Raw genomic sequence first — 27,041 nt, forward strand, 5'->3', positions numbered from 1 at the left:
ATATGGTATAGAGCCGGATGTGCAGGTCATGAAGGGGCGAGTAAAACGAGTATTCAATCTGCACCGGGTTATGTCGACACCAGGCTTCGATCAACCCCCAGCTGGCAGACCAGGCCCTGAAGTCCGCTGACAAGTCAACGGCCGACGAGATACATATGCATACATAAAGGGGCTTTGATCAGCCCTCTCTGCCATTGGTCTGTTCAAGTTTCCTTCACATTCTGCTTCTGCCTATGACCGCGTACAGCATGGGTCAATGGATCAGCCCACTACACCCATTGGATCTGCTGCTCGATCACATGTACACACCCACCTGAAAATTAGTATACATCAGTGCCAGGAATGGAATGCAATTATTTTAGTTTTCCATTTTCTCCTTTAATAGGATCCCTTTAATTTCTTTCGATCTCTTTTATGTATTTTTTTCTAGAGCATCCTGTATTGCTTTCGGTCTGCTTCATTTCATTTTATTTCATCTTATTTCATTTGCAGTGCGCGACATCCTTTGCTGCCACTACTTCTAAACCTGACAGCTTATAGTGTGTCATTGTTTGTAGATGTATACTGTGTTTAGAAGCATTTTGTTTGCCATCTTGAATCGGTACAACATGGACAAACCATTCCATATGTGATAGTTACTGAGAGGCCAATGCGGGAATGTATTTGTGCTTAGTGTATAATCTTTTTACAACAATACACTATTTAAAATACTGCTAAAACATGGCCTATCGCTGCTAAGCTTAATTACATTTTTTATTCAAAGCTTGTGACCCTGTTAACGGTTGCATTTTTTTCTACTTTCAGTTTTTTTAATTTACTTGCACATACCTGTAGAGTTTATGCGTTTCATTGTGCTTTGATTAGTGAGTGAATGCGTGAATTAGTCAATGTATGAATGAAAGGACGCACAAGCGCAAAGATAAGTGACAGAGGGTATTTATGATAATTATTTTAAGTCAGTGCAATGCATGTTTGCCATACAGAGAGCTGAATCAGGTGAAAATACATCTAGATCTTCTGCCAACAGACATATTCTTCCCAAGGATCTTTTATAAAATGACTTTTGTGTCCACATAGCTGTCTATAGCATTCCATGACCTGAATTAAGAGGTTTTGATCTTATTTTATGAGTTTAGTTAGGAAGTGGCTTCAATTTCCTGAGTAGAGTTTCTAACCAGTGAAGATTGCCATATCAAAAGACAAAACTAAATGTGCTTGGATTTCCATTCATGATTTGTAATCAAGCTCCCATTCAGCACCACCAACCATCTGCATCATATTTACTTCAGCCTTCATAATCTCATTTAGGCTCCCCCTGGAAAATCACTGCCTAATGCTATGCAAATTCTCTTGATCTCCCTTTTTGCTTTATATGAATGTAACCAAACACATCATATCAAAAAACCCTTACAGAATGTACATGTTAGAGTAAATACTTGTAGATCAGGCTACTATAACGATGACGAAATTGCCCAAAGAGGCCTAGTTCTAGAAGAAAGTAGGTTATAGGGTAGTTGAAGAGAAAAAAGCGTGCAAAGCAGGAAAAGGTAAAGAGCATATCTGGAGACTGATGCTAGAGCATATCTTTCCTTTACCATCACCACGGAGAATACAGCAAGTACCTTTTTTATTTTGATAGTGGAAAAAGAAAAGGGACTTGTGAAATGCAGCTGGTGAAGCAGGAAGAGGCTTAATTAACTGACATCCGTGACCAGAAATGGAGCAGCTCTCAAGACTTCTAAGAAGACATAGCAGTAGAAGAAAGATGGATAAGGAGGGTGCAGGGACTGTTGATAGGTGATACGGTGTCTCCCCACAAGAGCAAGGAAAAGAAAACGTTTTGCAGAGTTTGTTAGACTAGGTTTCTTCAAGTTCACATCGATACTCCCTCTCTTGGCCGCTGCTGCATCAAATTGTACGCGCACATATTATCCCTTGCCGAGCAGCAACTGCCCTATCCTACACAAGTTCAACATTGTCCCTTTATACACGCGCGCCCTGCAGGTGTACGCTTCTGCCTTTGCGATAATAGGAAATGTCACACTGAATTGATCCACCCTTGACATATCCCCACAGGGCATTTCAAATGATTTAAACTTATCTAAGTTAAATTTCCTTTATTGAGGGGTGACACTTTGCAGATGTATTCCGTTTGCTTTTGCTCAAATACAGTCAATTTTCACAAGATTTAAATAAACTCTCAGCCGTTATCAGTTTTCTATGCAAAGTTTCTAGAAAATAGTCATAATAAATGGTTTACCTAGTGTCCAATTGAAGTTTCGTAGGCATTCTAATGGTTTGATGTTTGATCGCCCCCGACCACACAGCACTGTCCGGCGTGTGCGCACTCTCAAGAAGATGACGTACATGTGGTACTCTTTTGCAAAGCCTACCAAGTAATTAGGAAACACTGGCTTGTCCCCCTTCTTAATAATCTGGGTTTTAAACAGTACCTTCCTGCGTACAGAATCCTAAAGACTGAGGTGTCACCCCCAATTGTGTTCGCAGTAGCAAAGTATCTAACAGCGATGTAGCATACTCGTACCCGCCTCCTGAAACCCCGATGCGTATCTATCCTTAGGTGTATGACTGAGGGGATGCTTTGATGTAAGTGTGACTATGAGCTCACCTTGACCACTGGCGGATCTATGAGGCAAACCTATTGCCTAAATAATATTACAAAAGCAGTGAATACCAAGAGGGTATAATCCCTTTCCTGTATGTAGCATGCAGAGTATTTGAGAGCTATCAGTGCCAACATAATGCAGGAATGGTATTAAGGAGGTAGATCCATGGTCCTGATGAAAAGCCATCGGGATGGCTTGGAACATGTCGACCCTTAGGAAGGCAGATACATAGTTATCCACTCCTTCCTTTCCCAGTTTTTAATCATACTGACTAGAGGCCAAAAGAAACAATAATTTACATACTAGGCAGGCATTTTAAAGGTTTTCTTTACACATAAAGTACACCCACCATTCCTATTTTATCATATTACACTGTATAAATATATGTGTAAGTGCTCCCCTGTCAATCGGTAGGGTGCGGAACGCCCCGTTCCGCAGCAGAACAGAATGGGCCAGATAATAGTTGCAAATTATATAAGAAAACAAGTGTGTTTTCTACACCTTGTGGAGGGTTAGCTCATAGCAAACTGATTGGCTCCTTTTTGTTTTTGTTATTTATTGGTAGGAGGACGAGCCTTTCTGTCCCTATGTCTCCCCCTCATATTTACAGTAAAGTACACTTTGATACAACATAGGGCCAAATAAAGATGGACTGGCATGTATGGAACAAACAACAAGGATATAGGGTCTCCTCCGGTAGGGAGAGAAAGGTTAGTGCAATAGTGCAGCAAACTATATATGAATCCACCATGGAGCATGAAGGTTTCTCCCCATTACTGCACCTTCTTTTCCAGTGCTCATTCACACTGGCGTTCATGATATGGGTTCTTGTAGGCTGTGAGGAGTATGTGGAGGAGCACATTTTTCAACCAGCAATAAACTTGCAACCAGGTGGGACCCATGGGTCGAGAAGCTGCAGATGATATGCATAACAAGCCTGAAACAGTGAATACTTGTTGGTATAGATTCAGGCAACTGCAAAATGTTGGCCAGCTGGTGGGCGAGGAGATAGCCATGAAAAGGACCTTTTCAGCTGGGTTTTGACACTGAACTTGATACAAGCACAGAGAGTGCTCTAGTGCTTTCATCTTCATGATGAACGCTGCAGAGTCAGAGTCTTAGAAATTGGGGAGCCAGTTGTTAAGAGTACGAGTCAGAGACTGAATGTCTCTTAGGAACTTCATCCAGGTGGACGGCCAGTCACCCTCGTCTGAGGTATGCGACAGAAGGATCTTCTCCCATTGATGCTGTCAATAGAGAGAACAACCTTAGCAGGTGCAAATGGTGTATCAGTGGTCTTTGGGCTCCAAGCACTGAGGTGTCACAGGCTGATGTAGAATCCTGATAGGATCATCTGGGCTGCTGTACATGGTGGGGCCTAGCCAGTCACTGCAGACAGCAGCCGAAGCTGCAGCTGTCTTTGGGTTATGACTTCCGGGGCACAGCAGGAGAAGGGCAAAGCCCTCTTATACCACCAGCCTGCACTCATGGATGGCAGTAGAAACAGCCAGTCCATGTGAAAGGGTTTGATCGTACACCGGAAGATTGCAGTGAGGTTCAATCATAAAGGAGAGTTGGCTGATAGGGATTCTGGATCTAGTCTCTCACTATAAAATTGAGAAAGCTATGAATTTCGGGCAGATGCGAAGAGTTCTCTTTGTAATAGACTGCCCCTGTACATCAACTCCAGAATATGTAACAGTGCAACCCTGTAGCCTTCGCATCTTTCAAATGCCTTATGTTCACGTCCACCACATTACTGTACAGGAATAGAAAGTATTCTGTCTGCACCTAAATGTACCTCAGAAGGTACTGTGCTCATGGTACTTAGCCAGCTTTGCAGTCGTTTGAATCTCATATATGTCCAAAATGATTAAAGAAATGCTGAGATATTGTCCATCCTTAGAAGATTAAATTATTGTGCTTTGTCTTCTTGATAAACTCATTATTGCAAAAGAACCTGCTTTCAACTTGAAATACCCATTAAGCAAAGTAGACTCCAGTAAAGACGTTTTTCTGAAAATTGAGATCCTGTCACAGCTCGTACTGAAATCTTGGTAGCCTGTTAGCATTTAATGAAGTTGTACTCTTTTGAGAAGTGTTGAAGTTTGGTGCAGGACGAACTGCGAGTACCAAGTGAGCCAAATTTGTTGAAGGTTGAGTTGTTAAGTATATTTGTTAGAGGCCTTCCCAAAGCTCCAGCTGAGACATTTTTCTTCACGTTGCTTACTCACATTTTACAAATGATCTTTGTGTTTCTCTCCCTCTGGTTTATAGTTGGTAGGAACTTTTTCTGACAGCAGGCCAATTCTGAGGAACTTCTCTAGGTGGTTTACAATGTGTAGATGTGTGTTCTATGGACAATATAATGTCACTTTGTATGGGAGAGCTCTGAAAAGTTGTTTTTGAAATTCTCATCTTATTGCCACAGGAACCAATATCAATACTGGATATGCCCTGCTTGGAGTCATAGTGAACGAGTGTGAAAAATACAATGTGCACGCTGCAGAGATCTGAGGTAAATACGTCCAGTCATTGGAACCTCCTAATGTCCCCAAAATGCAGCCAGTGCGTGCATAAATCCGTCTCCCACCGCCGGAATGGCCCGCCCCAGTATTCACCACGTGTATGTTGAGTATTTATCATGATGCCTTGGCAGCCATTTTTTTTTACTTCATGGCGGGCCACAGAGTATAAGAGGATATGCCCTACTATGCAGTCACACTTGTGTCATGGGGCTGTGACTCACTTTTTTTTTCATCTTTAATTTACCATTCCAAAATAATGGCTGCCTATATTGGAGAGGTAAATCGCAAATAATGTATATAACAGTGCACAAAAGCACTTTTTGGAAAAAGGAGCAGCCTGTTCGCAAAGTGTCTTTGCTGGCGCCTCCATAAAAATAAATACATAAATATAAAAAGAAAAAAACGTGACAATTAGGTTCTGTGGTCCATCAGAGAAGCTCAGGGGAATTGAAAAACAAACAGAAAGAAAGTTGAACAGGAAGAGAATGGTGCGGAAAGTGACAGCCGAGCTGGGGTGAGGATGCAACACAGAAAGCATGGGTTCAGGTAAGTGATGGGGTAAGCATTGCACTTAGGATAGAACAATAAAACACATGCACTCCCATGGAGTGCTCAAAGATATAAGTAAAAAGTAGTTCCTTGCATGTAATCGGTGGAAGGATACAACTCAACCCATCAGGTCCATTGCAAATTGTACTCCGGAGAAAGGGCAATCACAGTAAGAACAAGCATTTACAATGCAATAGGTCTCGCAGCATTAAAGTTTGAGCTATTGGCATTGTATATTACAATGTGTTGCATTAATTTGTTATCAAACTCTGAATTGTTTTATAAAGATTGATTGCAAACTGTCAAATGTTGCTGAATAGTAAGCAACGTTGTGAATAATATTGTTTGCTAGTCATCCTTGGGTACCAGAGTACTTCACTTGAGGCAGAGGTATTATCTTTAGACTACAGGTACCGGTGCCGCTTGAGCTAGAAACAGGGCCAGCCACTCACTACTCTGCACTCACTACTCACCACTCACTACTCTGCACTCACTACTCACTACTCTACTCACTACTCACCACTCACCACTCACTACTCACTACTCACCACTCACTACTCAGTACTCTACTCACTACTCTACTCACTACTCTGCACTCACTACTCTGCACTCACTACTCTGCACTCACTACTCTGCACTCACTACTCTGCACTCACTACTCACCACTCACTACTCTGCACTCACTACTCACTACTCTACTCACTACTCACTACTCACCACTCACTACTCAGTACTCTACTCAGTACTCTACTCACTACTCTGCACTCACTACTCTGCACTCACTACTCTGCACTCACTACTCTGCACTCATTACTCACTACTCTGCACTCACTACTCACTACTGTGCACTCACTACTCACTACTCTGCACTCACTACTCTACTCACTACTTTACTCACTACTCTGTACTCACTACTCTGCACTCATTACTCACTACTTTACTCACTACTTTACTCACTACTCACTACTCTACTCTGCACTCATTACTCACTACTCACTACTCTGCACTCACTACTCACTACTCTACTCACTACTCTACTCACTACTCTACTCACTACTCTACTCACTACTCTGCACTCACTACTCTGCACACTCACTCTGCACTCACTACTCTGCACACTCACTCTGCACTCACTACTCTGCACTCACTACTCTGCACTCACTACTCACTACTCTGCACTCACTACTCTGCACTCACTACTCTGCACTCACTACTCTGCACACTCACTCTGCACTCACTACTCACTACTCTGCACACTCACTCTGCACTCACTACTCTGCACACTCACTACTCTGCACTCACTACTCTGCACTCACTACTCACTACTCTGCACTCACTACTCACTACTCTGCACTCACTACTCTGCACACTCACTCTGCACTCACTACTCTGCACTCACTATTCTGCACTCACTACTCTGCACTCACTCTGCACTCACTACTCTGCACTCACTACTCTGCACTCACTACTCACTCGGCACTCACTACTCTGCACACTCACTCTGCACTCACTACTCTGCACACTCACTCTGCACTCACTACTCTGCACTCACTACTCTGCACTGACTACTCACTACTCTGCACACTCACTCTGCACTCACTACTCTGCACACTCACTCTGCACTCACTACTCTGCACTCTGCACTCACTACTCTGCACACTCACTCTGCACTCACTACTCTGCACTCACTACTCTGCACTCACTACTCTGCACTCACTACTCACTCGGCACTCACTACTCTGCACACTCACTCTGCACTCACTACTCTGCACACTCACTCTGCACTCACTACTCTGCACACTCACTCGGCACTCACTACTCTGCACACTCACTCGGCACTCACTACTCTGCACTCACTACTCACTACTCTGCACACTCACTCTGCACTCACTACTCTGCACACTCACTCTGCACTCACTACTCTGCACACTCACTCTGCACTCACTACTCTGCACACTCACTCTGCACTCACTACTCTACACACTCACTCTGCACTCACTACTCTGCACTCATTACTCACTACTCTACTCACTACTTTACTCACTACTCTACTCTGCACTCATTACTCACTACTCACTACTCTGCACTCACTACTCACTACTCTACTCACTACTCTACTCACTACTCTACTCACTACTCTACTCACTACTCTGCACTCACTACTCACTACTCTGCACACTCACTCTGCACTCACTACTCTGCACACTCACTCTGCACTCACTACTCTGCACTCACTACTCTGCACTCACTACTCACTACTCTGCACTCACTACTCTGCACTCACTACTCTGCACTCACTACTCTGCACACTCACTCTGCACTCACTACTCACTACTCTGCACACTCACTCTGCACTCACTACTCTGCACACTCACTACTCTGCACTCACTACTCTGCACTCACTACTCTGCACTCACTACTCACTACTCTGCACTCACTACTCTGCACACTCACTCTACACTCACTACTCTGCACTCACTATTCTGCACTCACTACTCTGCACTCACTCTGCACTCACTACTCTGCACTCACTACTCTGCACTCACTACTCACTCGGCACTCACTACTCTGCACACTCACTCTGCACTCACTACTCTGCACACTCACTCTGCACTCACTACTCTGCACTCACTACTCTGCACTCACTACTCACTACTCTGCACACTCACTCTGCACTCACTACTCTGCACACTCACTCTGCACTCACTACTCTGCACTCTGCACTCACTACTCTGCACACTCACTCTGCACTCACTACTCTGCACTCACTACTCTGCACTCACTACTCTGCACTCACTACTCACTCGGCACTCACTACTCTGCACACTCACTCTGCACTCACTACTCTGCACACTCACTCTGCACTCACTACTCTGCACACTCACTCGGCACTCACTACTCTGCACACTCACTCGGCACTCACTACTCTGCACTCACTACTCTGCACACTCACTCTGCACTCACTACTCTGCACACTCACTCTGCACTCACTACTCTGCACACTCACTCTGCACTCACTACTCTGCACACTCACTCTGCACTCACTACTCTACACTCACTCTGCACTCACTACTCTGCACTCACTACTCACTACTCTGCACACTCACTCTGCACTCACTACTCTGCACTCACTACTCTGCACTCACTACTCACTACTCTGCACTCACTACTCTGCACACTCACTCTGCACTCACTACTCTGCACTCACTACTCTGCACTCACTACTCTGCACTCACTACTCACTCGGCACTCACTACTCTGCACACTCACTCTGCACTCACTACTCTGCACACTCACTCGGCACTCACTACTCTGCACTCACTACTCACTACTCTGCACACTCACTCTGCACTCACTACTCTGCACACTCACTCTGCACTCACTACTCTGCACACTCACTCTGCACTCACTACTCTGCACACTCACTCTGCACTCACTACTCTACACACTCACTCTACACTCACTACTCTGCACTCACTACTCACTTGCTACTTTTTAGTTCCATCTTTAGTGCCCTTTATTATTCGGTGGTTCCGTGCAACAAGGGTAAGAACACCGCCTTCATTCTTTGAGTCAGGCTAGCCTTAAAACTTCAAGAGCCTGAGCTCCTAACATATCTTCACTAAAGGGTCGGGTCTGGTATATCACAAGCTGAGGGGTCCGTTTTCTAGAGGTACGCGTGGTGGCTTGGGTATGATTTGCGATGGGCAACGTTTTATTAACTTACGAGAGTAGCGTCACCAAGTTTTAAAATGTTAATACCCACAGGGCGAGACGTTTCTACTCCTTCACGCCGACAACTCTTTGGTACCCCGGGGGTGTCAACTAGAGCTCAATTCTGTTTTTCGTGAGAAGTCCTGCCTCCTCGTGTTTCTGTCAGTCAGGCCCTCGAGTGCGCTCTCGTTTCTCCTCCCTCCTCCCGCAAGCTCGGCCCCTGCCTCCCACCGCTTTCCTCGGCAAGCCGCTCGGTGACGCCCCCCTGCAGTCGGTGGAAGCGCACTGCAGCTGTCCCACTCCCCGCGCCTCTCGATGTGAGCCTCCCGGCGGAGCTCGCTCGCTCTCCCGGTTACATTTCCGTGGGATCTGTTCCTTCTGCATATCTGAGCGCGCATCCGGCTCGGCGCCGCTGCAAAGGTAAAGCCGCAGCCGGAGCTTGGGAGGGAGCTGGGCTGGTGTTCGGGGAGCAAGGATAGACGAGGGATTGCCCCAGGGGTGGAGGCGGGAAAAGAGGACACACGCAATGTAAATAAATCCACTTACCGTCATCTGCAATTTCACGAAGCACTTGATGTGTGTATGCGCATGCGTGTGTGCTTCACAGGAGACAGCGCCTGGCCGCAGCGCTCGTTCGCGTGCGCGTGTCACTTTCAAATCGCCTCCAAGGCGATGCGCGCGGCCAGGACTGTCTCCTGGGAAGCACACATGCCGACAAAAGGGGCTCGGCGAAGACGCGCTTCGCGCGGCTAGCCGAGACCTAAAAAAGAATGCATAAGAAGCAAGTAAACGAGATTGACAAGAAAGCCAGCCTGTGATGAGTAATGACCTGTTAATTACTGGTAATGTTCATTACTCCGAGTTGTAGACCTCCCTGTCACAGTATATACCACATGAGCAATAGCTCCACCCAGAACTTCAAGGCAAAACTCTTTTAGCCCATCCCTACCCTCCAGGCCACTCCCACATCCTGTGGCTCATAACCCTAGACCTACTTTAGCACATCCCGTACCCCCAAGCAGAAGAAGCCAAACAGGGAGGCAGGGATGGGAACCAGGACTGTGACGCGGAAGTCTACAACTCAGACTAATGAATATTACCGGTATGTAACAGGTCATTACCTCCTCGTCAGACTCCCTGTCACAGTCAATACTGAAAGCCACACCAGCTGAACACACCACAACACAGAGTCCCTAAACCCAGCCGACTGCGTACCATCCACCACCAAACTATAATGGGACATAAAGGTGTGAGGAGCACTCCAAGTAGCAGTCTTGCAGATCACAGCCATAGCTGCTCCCTGAAAACAAGTCAAAAGGAAGCAGCCACACCCCATGTCAATCGCCCTTGCACCGACCCAGGCACCAGCACGCCATTAGCCTCATACAGCCCACCTCAGCCACCGACTGAGAGTAGCACCAGAAGGGTTAAGACCCGGACCCGCTAGGCCAAGGGTCACAAAAAGGGAATCCACCTTACGAAAAGGCCGAGTACTCAGTAAGGACACTTCAGGAGCCCGTTTACCGTCCGAACAGTGCAGCGGCACCTCCTCCTCTGAAAAGGATCAGGACAGAACACAGGCAGAACCAGATCCTCCGACCAGTGAAACAAGGAAGGGACCTTGGGAACAAAGGAAGGATCAGGCCGGAGAACGACCAGATCCGGAAAAAAAACCACAAATTGCTCAGAGCAAGGCGCCCAACTCCCCAACCATCCGAGCCGAGGTAATAGCGATGAGAAAAGTCACCTTGATTTACAGAAAATGCAGATACACCTCCTTCAGAGGCTCAAAGGGAGCAGACTGCAAAGCTCTTAGAACCAACAGAATATCCCAACCAGGCGTGAAGGACTTCACAATGGGCATTTTGAAGAAACAACTCAACATCCAGGACACTAAAAGAACAACAGGCTCACAGGCTGGATCCCGAAAGGCCCTCACCACCGCCCACTGAGCCCACAAGGAAGACACAGCCAAACCCATATCAAAGGCATCCTCCAGGAAATCCAAGAACCGCATAGGATGCACCTCCAGCTGACCAGCTCCGATCCGAACACCAACCCTGAAAAGACACCCAATGCCGAGCATAGGACTTAAGAGTCGAAGGGCACCGGGACTGTTGGATAAACAGAGCTACTTCAAGAGAACACCCCATAGCCACTAGGTTCATCCTCTCAACAGCCAAACCGCCAGATGTAAGCGGAAGAGAAATTCCCTGGACAGAGGAGAATACGACAGGGGTCAAGGAACCACTGGCAATGGCCAGCAAGGGAGGGAACCATGGCCTTCAGCTCCAAGCAGGCACCACCAGGATCACAAAAGCCCGATCCATCTTGACCTTCAGCAGGACCCTCGAAATCAAGGCAATCGGAGGAAAGGCCTACATCAAGCCCCCCTCCCACCGACAGCGCACTATCTCCAAACCAAGTCCGACTGAACCAGAGAGCAAAACTGCTCCCCCAGGGCCTTGCCCAGAGTCGCAAACACCCCCGGCATCCCAAATCTCCTCATCAGCTCCCAAAACACCACCAGTGTCAAGCACATCTCCGACAAGGTGTCAAGTACATCTGGTCAAGTGATCAGCATCTGAGTTCAAAGCCTACGGAAGATGCAACCCCCTCAGAGACAACAAATTCAACTTTGCCCACCGGCAAATCTGTTGTACTAACAAGTTGAGGGAAGCCACCTTGGCACCCCCTGGTGGTTGACATAACATACCACCACTGGGTTGTCAGTCCTCACCAGCATATCCGGATGTTGGATCCAAGGACCAAAATGAGTCAAGGACAACTGCACCACCTTCAACTCCCTCCAATTTGAAGACATCCCATTCTCCTGGACTAACCAGATTCCTGGAACAGACTGCTGGGCCAACACACCCTCCGGAATCAACTGCTCGTAATTCTGAGAGTCTGGACACCAATGGCCCAAAACATGATTCACCAGAGGGTAAAAGTTTGACCGAGCCCAAGGATCAATCATTATGGTTGCAGACATCAACCCTTGAAACCCCAACTACTGCTGAGCCGTGGAAGAAGGGGAGACCAACACCTTCCTTAGCCTGGGCAACAGAGTCTGTCTGCAAGACTCCGACAGGAAAACCTTCCCCAGCTTGGTGTTGACGATCCCCCAATGAACTGCAGTTCCTGAGTGGGCCAAAGATGGGACTTCTCCAAGTTCAGAATCCACCCGAACTGCTGCCGGAGTCGGCAGACCTCGCGGGTATGTGATTGAGCCTTAAGGAAAGAAGAGGAACCAGTCATCCAAGTGCGGAAACACCTGGATCCCTTGATTATTCAGTAACCCCACCATGGGTGCCAACACCTTAGGAAACACCCTAGGGGAGGCAGAGAAACCAAAGGGCAAAACCTGGAACTGGTAATGGTCAACGCCCACACAGGAGCACAGAAACCTCTGGGAAGCCACGTGCACCGGCAAATGAATGTAGGTGTCCCTGAAATCCAGAGAAGCCAGGAAATACCCCACAGACAGGAAGGCCAGAATCATCTGTAGAGGTATCATATTGAAGGACCGATGAGTGACCCACAAATTCACTGCCTTCAGATCCAAAACAGGACGGAAGTCTCCAATAGGTTTTTGGATCAAAAACAGGATCGAGTAAACCCCCCCAACATTGCTGACTTACAGGCACCCTCACCACAGCCCCTTGGGAAACCAGGTCCTGAACCTCCTCCAAAAGAGCCCGACATCCGACTTGAGATCTGGGAATGGGGGTAGCCCGGAACACATCCCTTGCGGGACCCCGAATTCTATCTGATATCCCAGGCTGACAGCCCGAAGGACCCATTGATCCCGGACGAATTCCTCCCAGACCGGAAAAAGACCTGAGGCGACCTCTAACCAGAGCCCCTTCCAAACCCCACACATAGTCATGTTTTGGAAGAACCCGCAGAACTGGAGGCACCTGGCTGACCCCAGGATTTGTGGAAGGAAGGGACACCACGGCCATATCCCCTACCACGAAAGGGCTGGGCGGCCAACTTCGATTGAAAAGCTTGTCCAAAAGCCCGCTTATAACCAGCACACTTTCCTTTCTGCAAAGGTTGGACCGGAGCCAACAACTTTCTGTCTTCCACAGTCTTTCTTTATCAAAGCCTCCAATGGTTACCCAAAGAGTTTGGAGCCTGACCGTTGACGATCCATGATGAACCATGGTCAGAGGAGTACACACCCCCTTATAAATACAATCCAATCAATAATGACCCAGTAAAGGCCAATCCGAGGCAGCCCTTAGGGAACTCAGCCAATCCCCGACAGGCCAGGAGGCCGACCCAGAACTCAGCCAATCAGAGTTAGACAAACCCTAACATAACCCATGACCGAACCAGGCCCAGGTCCTAATGAGCAGTGGCAGAGCCCCAGATGAATCCCAGAAGTTCAACCAGCAACACTGGAAAACATTAAGTAAGTATACATAAAGAAAGTCACCTCCTTTTATATTTTACTAAGAACACACCCTGAACCGCCAGGATGTAAACCCCTAACCATTAGAGGGAGAGTGTATGACCTTATCCCTCGGATCATAGTGACGTGTAGCCAACAAGAGCATGTAAGACACCCAGCCCCGCTTATTTTGTTTATGGCAAATACCTTAACAGGAGCCCACAAGCACCATGCAGCCATCCCACACTCTCGCAAGCACCATCTTCTGCGAACTGGCCAGAGACAGTTTGCTTACCTAATTACAAAAAAGACCTCACCGGTTTGCGGTCCCGACGGAGCCGGTGCCAACAGTGGTGTAACAAAAGTTTAAGGGGCCCCCCTGCAATGTACTCGGAGGGGCCCCCACTCCGGATTTAATTTGGAGCGCTCAGGCCTGAGTACTGTGCTAAGGGCGTCCCCTGCAGCTCAGGGCCCCCCGCACCACGTTGGATGTGTAGGCCTGTGTTAAGCCCCTGGCATGCTCTAAGCAAGACATGGACATTTATCAACTTTAGGCAGTCATTTCTAGACACCTTACAGAACTGTTCCATTATCCTTGCCCAATCGCAAGGAATCGGTACCCCCAAATCCTCCTCCCACCATTTCCATAGTCCATTCAGTGGTCCGCTCTGATCTCTCTATATAAGCAGGAGATCACCTTGAAGGTGCCAGAACTCAAGACCACAATTTGGCAACCCCTATAATTAGGTGGTTCCGACATGCCCAACCACCAGTGCTTCCTGATCGCCTCCGACACCGCCCTATAAAGACATACACCGCCATTTGGCCAAATTAGTTCTGCACTTTTAAACGTGCAAAACCTGCTTTTTTTTCTGTCTGCATCAGATTTTGGAATAAGCATTGGTAAACCCAACACATCTGGCACTGACAGCTAGCATTTTTACTTTGCCTATGCTTATTTTGTTTTGCCATGGTTTATGTAAATAGACATTGGTCTTTTGGTCTTAAAAAGCACACATTGTCGTAATATTCCTGGCACTGAATGGATCTTACTTTGTGTGAAGATGTTCTCCTTTTGAAAGAGCACAATGCCGTCATTCACAGTGAAGGTAGATAATTGCTGTAGTGGGCTGGCCCACTGCCCCATGCTGTATGCGGTAGTGTGAGGGCAAAATAGGTTAATGACACAAGAGATCAGTGGATGAAGAGGGCTGAATAAAAGCTCCTCGTACATAGATATAGTATATATATATATATATGTATATAGAAGTTTAGTAAAACCAAACGATATCGGCTAACACCACACCTAAAAAGGCATTGTAAATTTGGCCCCAAGTTACACAAACAGAGGACCATGCTTATGGGCTACCTCTGCTCCTTCCAGATATTTCAGCAAACACAATACCCTTTCGACCTTGATGCATCACTCTAAAAAACATACACTCTAAAATGTTTAATATTCAGTGGACACTACAAAGGTAATTCGAAACTTTAATATTTTCATTAGCATAACAAAAACTTCTAATTTAGATATTTTCATCTTTGTATCAGGGTAGAAATACGTTTAAAATAATGACTCCAATAAATGAAGGTAATTAATTGTAGTTTGTTCCTGCACTGTCTAGTCAGCTTAATTTTACCTTTTCAGCTAATAATGAGAAAATAATTTTTGTGCTCTGGGGGTTAATGACATGTAACTGCAAGAGCTGCTAATTGCATGTTCCAAACTATTCATCAAAATCCCCATCTGTGCTACTTGATTATGTTTGCTAAATCATTGCTTTGAATTATCTTTTGTAAAGCAACTTTTCTAATTAGCGGGGCTTTCTTATTGCTCCCTTTTTTGTGTGCAGGGATATTCCAACTTTGCCCATTTCAAGTGGGTTCCAGCAAACTCTCTTTCAGGAGACATTTGCTTCTAGCTGCGCAACTCACTTTGGCATAACGGAAATGTTAATGGAAATTTTCTAACACCTTCAAAATATCCCGTGGCTTTCAAATCTTTGAAGAAATTATGAAGGAACGGATGCATCCTTAACCATACTATCTGTATAACCATTTTATAAATAGTTCTAAGGCTTATTCGCAAAGATTTTTTACATGTCTAAGTCGAATTTAATTGTGAAAAACCTATCTGTGGGGAGAAATTCCTTAAGTCCCAGAATCGGGTTCTTGATTCCCAGACTCAGGATCCGTGGACATTTCCACCTGCAGATTGGATACGGCATGCAGGCGTACTAGCAGTTTTGAGGATTTTCCATTGGAGTAAGTGTCTTACAGGGGGTGGAAAAGTAAGTATTCCTCTAGGGCTGGCAAAAAAAAGACTGGTAAACACTCACAAAGCCTAGATTAGGTTTGAAGTTGTTCAGCGTTTGAAGTCCTTTCTCAGCCTGGAAGGTTACTTCTCAAGAGAGCAGGAGTAATTCCCTTTCCAAGACATTGAAATAGTTGTATGCCAGAGAAAGGGCTTCTCTACTAGAAAAATGAGTTTCCCAAGGAGAAAAAAACGTTAAAAAATTATTTTGTGCACATTTCCACCATGCATACTCCAGTGAGTGTCTAGTGTACGCAAAATCCATTGGAGAACATTTAGCAGAAAAGGATATGTGGCCTGTAGACTCGTGGAGCAAAAAGTAATAGTGCAGTGGAGCAATTAGAAAATATAAATGCAAAGAGACAAATTGACAGAAAATTCGGAAGTGTACGTTTGTGGGGGCAGACAGGTATGATTTACATAGGGTTCCGTATTTCTGGAGATACACAGAACCCCAGATGCACTACAGGGAAAACTTCAACTTCTGTAGCTACTGTGACATACCCCTGTGAACTCTAATTCCATGCCTGTTGGCTACCTACCAAGCAGATAATTTACAGGTATGGGGTCATTATAAATGTGAAATTGCGCATGTTGTTTGCATTTCTTTTTATTTCTCCACTCACTTCACTCTCTCTGTTAGTAAATCAATGTCCTTGCTCTCAAAGGAAATATGAGTATTTGAGGCACTTTCCTACCTATACTGCAACGTGTCTTCCCTCCTACAGCAAAGCCAACGAGACCAGCCATTTTCTGATCAGTACCTGTCAGTTTTCCCCAGTCGAAACTGTCGCATGCAAAAGAAATATTTAGTAATTCCTGATTTATATAAATCAAGCTCTGTGATTTTCAGTGACAGATGATGTTATTTTGTGCACGTACGTTTCACATATGTGAGTAAACATATTGAGAGGCAACTTCCAAGCGCAAAAGAATCGTGCTATTTTAACAGATCCCTGCATGTCATTGCGCCTAACTCAGAGCCTGATTCACAAACTTATTAGCGTTCCCATGTTCACCCTCAGTGAAGGAATCCGGATCTGAGGAAACTCACGTCCTCAGTTGAAACTTCAAACTAGGCAAAATCTGTTAGCCCTGCGGATTTCTGTAGCTGGAATTTTGGGGTCAGAGGCTGAAAATGATGAGTGTTAAGGAGGTTGTTAGGTAAGCTTTGTGGGGAGTCACAAACATCTTGCATGGACTTTTCCACCATTGAAATACATACACATCTAGTCTTGAATGGGCCTCAATGGGAAAGAGAAAAAAGCCTCCGCAAAAGGCTTGTGGGGAAGAAATTTCCTTGGAGGAGGACATAAATGCAACAAACCACCCTACATATTCCTGTAAACTTCCATGCATTCCCAGGACTATTCTTGAGTATTTGCCTGAATCCATTAAAAGTGGAAATCTATTCAAATTATAGGTATTTTGTCTACGATTTGTAAATTCCCAGACTTTACTGAAGCGCTTTTGAATCGCCCCTTCCAGAGCGGCAGGATGATAATCTACTGAATAAGCAACAAGCGATAAGACACTTTTTTGTAATCAGAGGAGAAACATCTTCCGTCCCCATGCAGGAGATAAGGAACCCACAAACAGCATACATTGGTGTATTCCGTACTCGCTCCTCTAACAAGACCCATGACATACAGTGGGAAACAGCAGCCACAATGAGATCTAACACAAGCCTCTCACTATTCTGCAGAACCAAGATAAATACATTCTATGAAATATGTTAACAATACTGTTAGGAATAAGGGGGTCAGATATCTAGAAGAATGAAGAATGTGGAAGAATAGGAATAACTTTTTCTGGCATGGACGTAACCGTGTGCGTACATAAAAGCATGTTTATGTTGGTTTTCACTTTTTGATGATGTGACATTTGTATACCATCACAAGGAAATCTCTTTAGCTGAGTGTGGCTTGGTTGCCTACAGTTATGCAATCACTAGGCTCATGCAACTAGGGAAGATTGGAAGGTGGATCTAAATTTAACACTGTTCTAGATTTCTACATGTTTTCCAGAACCTCTCACTCCACCTGCCACGCCACTGGTTCCAGGGCCTGGATAGAGTTGCCACACCGTTCCCTAGGGGCATTTCCAGACCCCGTCTGGCCCTTGTCCACTGTCAGTGAGCTCCCTATGACAGAGTCCTGGGGATGACCAATCTTTTCTAGTATTACTTGGCGGCCCAACTCCTGGTAATCAATGACTGGTTCTCTGGGAGGGTGGACAGATCGAGAGTACCAGCTGGAGCTCACTTCCCTGGGTTTTCCCAGATTATGGCAATGCTACATGGCTCCCGATACCTAACACCATCCCAGTAGTGATCAAATCGGGTTTCCTCGCGTGGAAGTCGCGTTTCAATAAACACATTGATGTGCTAAATTTACACTCCAGACCCCCTTGTGGCACGGCACCTGGTTGAAAGAGATGACCACACTGGAAGGCTTTGGGAAATGGGACCTTATTGTCATAACACAACTGGGCGATATCTAGTCCGGGGCCCACCTACATTGCAGGACACCTATACCATTAACTCCACACAATTTTATACATTTCTACAACTTAGGCATGCACTCACTACCACGTCTCCCATGACACGTCTATACTGGAATTCAGCCCACTGGAAGCCAAGCTCCTGATGGATGCACCAGGATATATCGAACTCTCATTATTGATGCACCTAACACACTAGATCACCTTAGGACGCTCTGGGAGCGATGGTTGGGCACTTTGGAGGAGGATGATTGGTGTGATGCTATTATGGCCCCCCTCGGGTCATAACCATCTCATCCAGACTGAGGTTAATTCAAACATATTACCATTATTGCGCCTACCTCACTCCAGCCAGGACATACCGAGCCTGTTTCCTCTTGAGCCCTGGTTGCCCTCACTGCCCAGTGGACTTTTTCCATATGGTGTGGTCATGTACAACAATACACAAATGCTGGACGGACATAGTAACAGAACTCACTGATGTGCTGGGATGGGAGGTTCCATACACTCCTTTGGTTCTCCTCCTGGGGGTTTTGGAGGGATCGGGGGGAGGGGGGTTCCTGGGCAGACAGGGCTTTCCTAGGCACACCCAGTACGGTAGCAAAACAAGATATAGCTACCTAATGGAAAAGTCCCAGACCTTCCACCATGGCACAGTGGAGCAAACCACTGGACTAGTGTGCAAAGGAGGAGAAACCTGTACATAAGGCGAGAGGTTGCCCGACTAAGCCCGAACAAGAATGGGGTAAAGGGCTGGGACAAATGGGCTGATTTGAGTGACAGTGACTTTTTATGTCTTCCTATTGCCACTTTCTCATATTTAATTACCAGCGACTTATAACTGCTTGCTATCACTTGTTTGCTTGATACTGCTTGTTTGTCACTTACTACGTACAAATTCGTAATGTACCCCATCAAACTTCTGAGTGGTTGTACCTCTGTTAGTAAACTCAATAAAGATGGATATAAAAGAACAACTAAATTAACACGGTTCTCTCCATTGAGACAATCAAATTCATTATCTTTGGTCTAAATCCACATACACACACAAAATGTCATTATTATGTATGATTCACGAAAGTAAGAGTACATCTAGAGGCAGAGAAAAAAGCACGCATTTGTCCACAATTTACACTCACTTTGAAATATAGAAATTAGAATACCTTGTCTTTTGGAAATATACAGGTTATTTTTGATATCCAGGCCTAATCCTCCTTCCCTACACATAGGTCAGGTAGATATACTGCAACTTGTCTATTCACTAGTTTAGTACAGGGTGTAAAGTGCATTTTGCGCTTTTTTATCTCAATTTTAACCCAGCCCTACACTTTCATAAAATACAGGGTGGGTCAGAGACCTCAGTGATGTAACATTGCTGGCAGCACCGCCACTACGAAAATTGCTTCAGCATTACTAGGTTAGTCCCATTGTCTGAAAACACACATATACTTACCTTTTGTAGGAGTAATATTCCCTCTATTTTTAGAATGAGAAACGCCAATCAACGTTTGTGATTATCTACAGTTTTATCTCTGTGGTTGAGTTTGTGATTTTGCATCACCAAGTCTTGGAATACCCTTCGGTCCCCATTTCCATCTCATATTCTCAATTTATTTAAGTAAAAACAAAAAAACCACAAAGCAAACAAAGTCGATTTTTGCAACAAAATTATGATTTTGTGAATCAGAATTTCACCTGTGAGGAAATGCAGTATTTTTTACATCCATTTTACAGCTACATTCGTAACTTTGTGAATCAAGTGCTCTGTGAATATAAAACTTAATTGGGCGTCAATTCTAGCCCAATAATTGTTCAGGCCTGAAATATACCCTGTACCTTACGTGGTGTATAAAAATAAAACTGTGCAGAGCAGTGTACTTAATGTCCCACCTCCAACCTGCACTTAAACTAAAGGGTCTTCAATTGTACATAGCACTGAGGTACAGGCCTCAGCCTAAAGACCATTCCATTCCACTGGCCTTTAAAGACGCCTCTTTAAACAAGGCATCTCTCGATGCAAAGACATTTAAAAGCCACAGTGATCACATTCCTGTTTTTACTTGCACATTTCAGTAAATTCACAGGAGCTCTGACTCTCAAACACTCGCTGGGAATTCCAGCAATGAAAAGACAGATTTGACTGGGTTTGAAAAATAACCTGCTTTTGGCTGAGTCCTGTTATAAATTAAGCATCTTCTCTTGTACCTTATGCTGCCTACCAAAGCTTCCCATTTTATATACTGCTCCTGCGTATGCATAGCAATATAAAAAAGGTCATGCTAATCATCACTGATATCGGACAGGCGCTTTGACTAGACACTGCACACTGTATTTTTATCGAGTTTCTGTCAGCCAGAAGCAGCTGTAAATTGTATTTCTAAACGATAAATGTGCACTTGCTTGCGATACACAGATCCATGTTGGCCTGGTGAAAGACACACAAAATGAAGCTGACATTACAAAGTGTCTTGACAACTTCACCACTGGGTCAAAGGGAGACTCCTCTACCACAACAGTATTAGAGGGAGGTCTTGGCACAGGGCACTCTAGCTGGAAGGCCAACCATTCAACTGGCCAGTCATGATAGCAAAATCTCCTGTCTCAACAGAGAACGCCAGAAGCCTATCATATTCGATTCAGAGACAGGCTTTGTGCCATGGATAGCTCAGCGGCCACAAGAACCAATTTCCATGATCTGTCTATGCTTAGCCTGTTCTTATAACTTCCACGAATGAGCCAACCGGATCCCTAATAGTGGCACAATTACGTTTTTGCAATGTGGGCAATACCGACCTCCCCATACATCTAACAGCCTTTACAGAATGCAAAGTCAGGCTGCAAAATTAGCTCTAAACCTAAACATGGCAATATAAAGGCTGGAGTAAAAACTGTTCACTGATTGCGGATATCATCTCTGATCAACGTCAAAGTTCTACATGGCCCGAAAAAGATGCTGTAGAACATGGACCATGGTTATAAGCAGAAACTGGCTCTACATTACATTTCGACAAGGGGTCACTACTTAATGAAGCCTCGGACCACCTTCCAGGCAAATACACATGGGTAGAACCCAGGGCAAGGAATTGGGATAGAATTTGTGTGCTAGGTATGTACGATTCAAACACACTTACTCATACTCACTACAGTACCACCTAGCCTTCACCATTTTACATCCATGCCCTTAAATCCGTTTTCTTCCTTCGTTGAGGAAGGTCCTTTGATAATGGGGGAGATCTGAGCACTATCGAGCACAAGTCCTAAACCACACAATCAATGGCTTCTTCTAGTTTAGATAACCTTCTATTCATGCACACAATGCATACTTTGGAGAACAGATGCTGTAGGGATCTGAGCCCAAAGGCACTTCAACGTGTAACATGCCCCTAACATTGTGTCCCATTCAGACTAGTGGCAATATTAAAAAGCATCCACAAGCAAAGATGGCACATTGACAGTTAGCTTGGATATTGCAAGGGCTTACCCTAAAATGTTCCTCTGCATGGCTCAGCTAAAATAGCTGTTTAGTACTGATGTCTAATGCATAGTCTTTACAGAAAGTACCTGGTGCTGCCCAAGTGTTAGCTGTGCAAGCTACAGCGAGAGGGATGTGATACTGGAAAGAAACTCACACTCCTATGGACCTTACTGTTTGTGCATAGGTAATGTGAGGGGAGAGAGTCCCTGATCGCCTAGAAATCAAACCTGCCACTCAATGAATGCTGAAGAGTCCTGTTTGCCATGGTAAGAGCCTTCCAGACGCTCTAACGCCCTTAGTCAGATTCAACACCCAAATTGTGGAATGTGCGGTCAGCATCTGCAGCACGGTTTCGAATGAATGAGGAAGAAAGATGTCTTGATGGCTGTGAAAGTCCACCAGGCCGTTTCACAGAAATTTAGGATGATCCCTGAGAAAGACCTTATCCTTACTGAAATTGTAAAAGGATAGGCAGTGGGTTTCGTAGTGGGAACATACCATTGAAACATGGTTCTAATTCCTTCTGGACCTGAGTTGAGTAGAGCTTTGTGAACAAAGTATAATGCCGTAAATAAAATGAGTTTTTTTACAGGTAGGCAGTGGAGTTTGAGTAATCCTCCTGAGACTGACTGATGTTTGGGGATGTCTAAGATCAGTCTCGCTGCTGCATTTTGTACCAATTGCAGCTTTGTCTGTGCTGTCTTTTTAATATCAAGGTAAAGCGTGTTGCAATAGTGAGGTTTTGACAAGATCAGCGCCAGGACTACTTGTTTGTGCGCTGATAGAGGGATGAAAGGAAAGACCTTCCACAGTATTCTGATGATCGATAAGCAGGTTGTAACTGTGCTGGTTGACCTGAAAGTCCAGTACCAGTTGATTGTCCCAGAATTTTTGCTGATTGAGTGGGAGAGGGAAGAGTACCCAACATTTCCGGCCACCTGTTGTAGTCCTATAAGGGCTGTTTACTTTCAAAGATCAGGACCTCCGTCTTTTCACCGTTAAGTTTATGACGGTTCTTGCCCATCCAGGTGGCCACTGCCTTCATGCAGTTGTTAAAGTTAGCCACAATGGGCTCTTTGTCTTTTGTGATGGAAGCAATTATTTTGTTTGTTGTTCGCGTAAGACATGGCCTGTAGATCAAAGGACCATAGCAGCTTGGCCAGAGGGGAGACATATAGATTGAACAATGTGGGACTCAGGGACGAGACCTGCGGTATTCCACAAGGCAAGGTGAATGGGTCAGTCAGATTTAAAGTGTCTAACAATGATCGTCTGGGATCTGTCGTTGAGAAACGAGGTGAGAAATTTCAAGGCTGAATCTTTAAGACCCTGATTCTTTGTGTCATAATTTTTTATTGGAGTTCAAAGATAGGCAATTTCATAGGTTACCAAACAATATAATAAATATAAATCAGTGGTGCTCAGTTAGCAGTATAAGAGAGATGGTATCGAAAGCTGTGGATAGATCCAAGAGGATCAGCACCACAGCCTGCCCTGCATCGACCAGATGTCTGATACTGTCAGTTGCTGATACCAGGGCAGTTTTGGTTCCATGGTTGATTCTAAAGCCAAATTGTGACATGTCCAGCAGTTCTTGATCCTCACGTAGGCCTTCAGCTGACGGTTGAGGTGTTTCTCCAGAATCTTATCTGGAGTAGGGAGCAAGAAAATCGTCCAGTAATTTTTCAGGTCATTGGCGTCTAGCTTGGGCGTTTTTAATAATGGCTGACTGGTGGCCTCTTTCCACAAGCGTGGATAACATGATGAGGTGATGGTTTTGTGCATAATGTATGTTAGAGGAGAAGCTATGGTCCTAACTGTAAGCTGTAGTATTTTAGGGGGGAATGGTTCAAAGGGAGTTCCCGATTTTATACTCGGAAGATGTGATTGTAATTGTTCATGTGCTATCTGTGGGAAACATGACAGCGTAGCTGGGTGTTTCTCCTCGTTCCCAGTAGTCCTGCAAAGGTCAGTTGGAACTGAGCATTCAGCTGTGAGTTTAAAACTTCAAATTCTGTATAGATATTGAGGATTTTGTATTGAAAGAATTATGCCAGGGTGTGGGGCCCTTAACCAGCTGCCAGAGCCTAAAACAGGCCATTGTGTCTCCAAGTGCCATGGAATCTCTACACATCTCATCCGCCAGATAAAGTCACCCATAAGAGTGCTGTTGTTTTTTCCTCCGTATACTAGGACCCCCACAAACGAGTATCAAGAAATGGAGAGCCTCACAAGGGGTGGGACACTGAATTACAGTGGCAGTGATGTTTGGTTTTGTATATTATGGCAAAACCTGCCCACGGTCAGCAAATCCTCTCATGTCTCAGGACAGTGTAGCCTGGAGGGAGTGCAGCCACCATATTGGGGCCAGAAGCTCCATTTGCACAAGTCTCAGTAATAAACACCACGGGCCATATTATCAAGAAAGGGCGATACATTATCGCCGCTTTTATCGGCAGGAAATTGCCGCTAAAGCGGCGATAATGGGCTTGATAATATGCCCTTGTGAATTCTCATAGAAGCCCAGGTTAACACCAGAACATGGGATTTTATGGGAATTCTATCAAGAATGATAAGTCCTCGGCTCCCTCCACACAATCGGCAAGCCGTGGCAGACTGGGGAGCCCAGGAGGAACAATGAGGTAAGTAGAGAGTAAGGTGCGAGTGTAAATATGTTAAAAAGCTGCCAAAGGTAAATGCAATTGCCTAAGAGTAAAGTGCTTAGCTTGCGGGGTTTAAAACATTATTTCAATTGCCCAGAAATAAAGTGCTTAGTGTGCGGGCTTAAAACCTGGTAAAAATGAACAAATTCTCAGTGTTAGCCACTCCTAGACTTGCCTGTTCGCTGCGCGTCGGTGCCAGGCTCTCAATTTATGCAAGTGGGAAGAGAGAACAGCTAGACTACAACCTAAGCGGGCGGCCAACGTGGAGTAGCAGCGCAAGAATGATAATCCCCGACACCCTCTGCACAATCGGCAAGCCATGTTGTACCGGGAAGCCCAGGAGGAACAATGAAATCCAAGTAAAAATACACAAATAGTAAGGGATAGCCGCCCTTGACTTGCATTTCCTTGAAAGGAATGAGGCAGCAGAAAGGCAGTCACCTCTCAAAAAGTGGTTTCCTTAGCCACATATCTAAGCACTCATTGACATAATGCAGCATACTATCATTCACATAGGGCTGCAAGTATAATTCATTACTTGAGGATAATGTCACATACATCAAGACACTATACTTCACCTACTGCAGAGCACTATCATTAACTTCCTGCAGTGCATGACTAATCTCACACTGCAGGATAGTACCATTCTGTTGCCTCAGAAGACTTTCATGCTCATGCTTCAGAAGACTACAATTCACAAAATGCAGAACACTATTATTAACTTACTACAGTACACTGTTGTTCTCTTACGGCAAGATAGTATTGCAAACAAACTTCAGGAAACCTTCATTCACATACTGGAGTGTACTTCAAACTTCAGACTACACAATACTATCTATCATTTACTGCAATTTACTACTGTGGGCGTGGGCTCCCCTGATTACTTATAACCCAAAAAACACCTTATTAACACCCACGGGTGAATGGATCGAGGACTTTGTTGGAACTCAATTTCACTCGGGAATGTGTCCCAAGATAAGACACGAATCAGCATATCAATAATACATTTAAATAGAGGAATGACTGTCTCAACGAGAGAGTTCTAGGGCGGAATTAGAAATTTGCAGGGATTTGCTTCAAAAATGAAAACTGTACAATAAAGAAATTATAATTTGCTGATGCATAAAAGTATTACCATGCAGGCTCTCAGTAATAGAGGAATACAGAAAAATAGGCAAAATAAAATCAAAAACATTCAAAACCCCAAAAGAGCAGCAAAATCAATAAGAAATCGGACAGCATCCCTAGTAGCATGAAAAATCCTCTGGCTCATTCCCAAATCTAAGGCTTTACACAGAAATACATCAGGGGGTGAGCAAAAGAAGAGATTTTCAGCAAATGAGAACATTGAATTAATAACTACATACAGCCATACCACCTCAGGACCATCCCACTACATGAATATTGATTCAGCCCCCTCTGTGCTAATGGAGTCTGGAGATGTCAGAACAAACTAGTTACAAAACAATGGTGAGCCATTCTGATTAAATGCAAGACCCCGAGCAGGCGGAAGAAACCTTGGGAAATGTAACATTACCATTACCAAGCCCTTGCTACAGAGTTTTCTTCGAGAAAAGCATCAGTCGGAAATAAACAAAACATGACTTGCATGACTACATGCATCAAAAATAATAAACAGTGAATGAGCAAGATGAGACATCTCCCATGAACAAGATGGTTTTGAGGCCTAGTTACCATAAGCCAAGAAAACGCACTTTAACAGGTCACAGCAAAATCATTTCAAAGGTAATTAGCATAATATCAGTGTCCACAAGTGAATGTGAGTGTAGAATAATATTCTGGAAACTATCATACACATACCTCAGGAAATAGTTTCACATACTAAAGTACACTAGTAGGTTCATACCGTAGGATACTGTCAATTATGAACTGTAGGATACTAAAATTATCAAACGTAACTCCTTCCGTGCTCATGACGGGTCCCGGCCGTCATGGGTCACAGTAGACGTGTGCTCATGACGGCCGGGAGCCGTCAGAACGTTGCCGCTCCGCCCACACGCGATTAGTTGCCTGCCTGTGCGGGAGAATTAACCAGTGGGCGGAGTTCTGACGGCTGCCGGCCGTCATGAGCACACGTCTACTGTGACTCATGACGGCAGGGAGCCGTCATGAGTACCTGAGCACCACACCCAACCCCGACCCCCCTCGCATCGCGGCGAAATTCGTGCCGCGGCGAAGGGGCTAAAATCACTACAAATTACATGCTGTCGAACACTAGCATTCACTTACTGATGTGCACTACCAAT

The 27,041-nt window shown here is 45.0% G+C and overlaps 1 protein-coding gene across 4 annotated transcripts in view; it reads right to left on the reverse strand.

The window, feature by feature from the left end:
* Positions 1-27,041, reverse strand: part of CUX2 (cut like homeobox 2) — an 854,685-nt gene that overhangs the window by 385,113 nt on the left and 442,531 nt on the right. The window lies entirely within an intron of this gene.

The sequence above is a fragment of the Lissotriton helveticus genome, chromosome 11, assembly GCF_964261635.1.
Source record: "Lissotriton helveticus chromosome 11, aLisHel1.1, whole genome shotgun sequence".
Classification (NCBI taxonomy): Eukaryota; Metazoa; Chordata; class Amphibia; order Caudata; family Salamandridae; genus Lissotriton; species Lissotriton helveticus.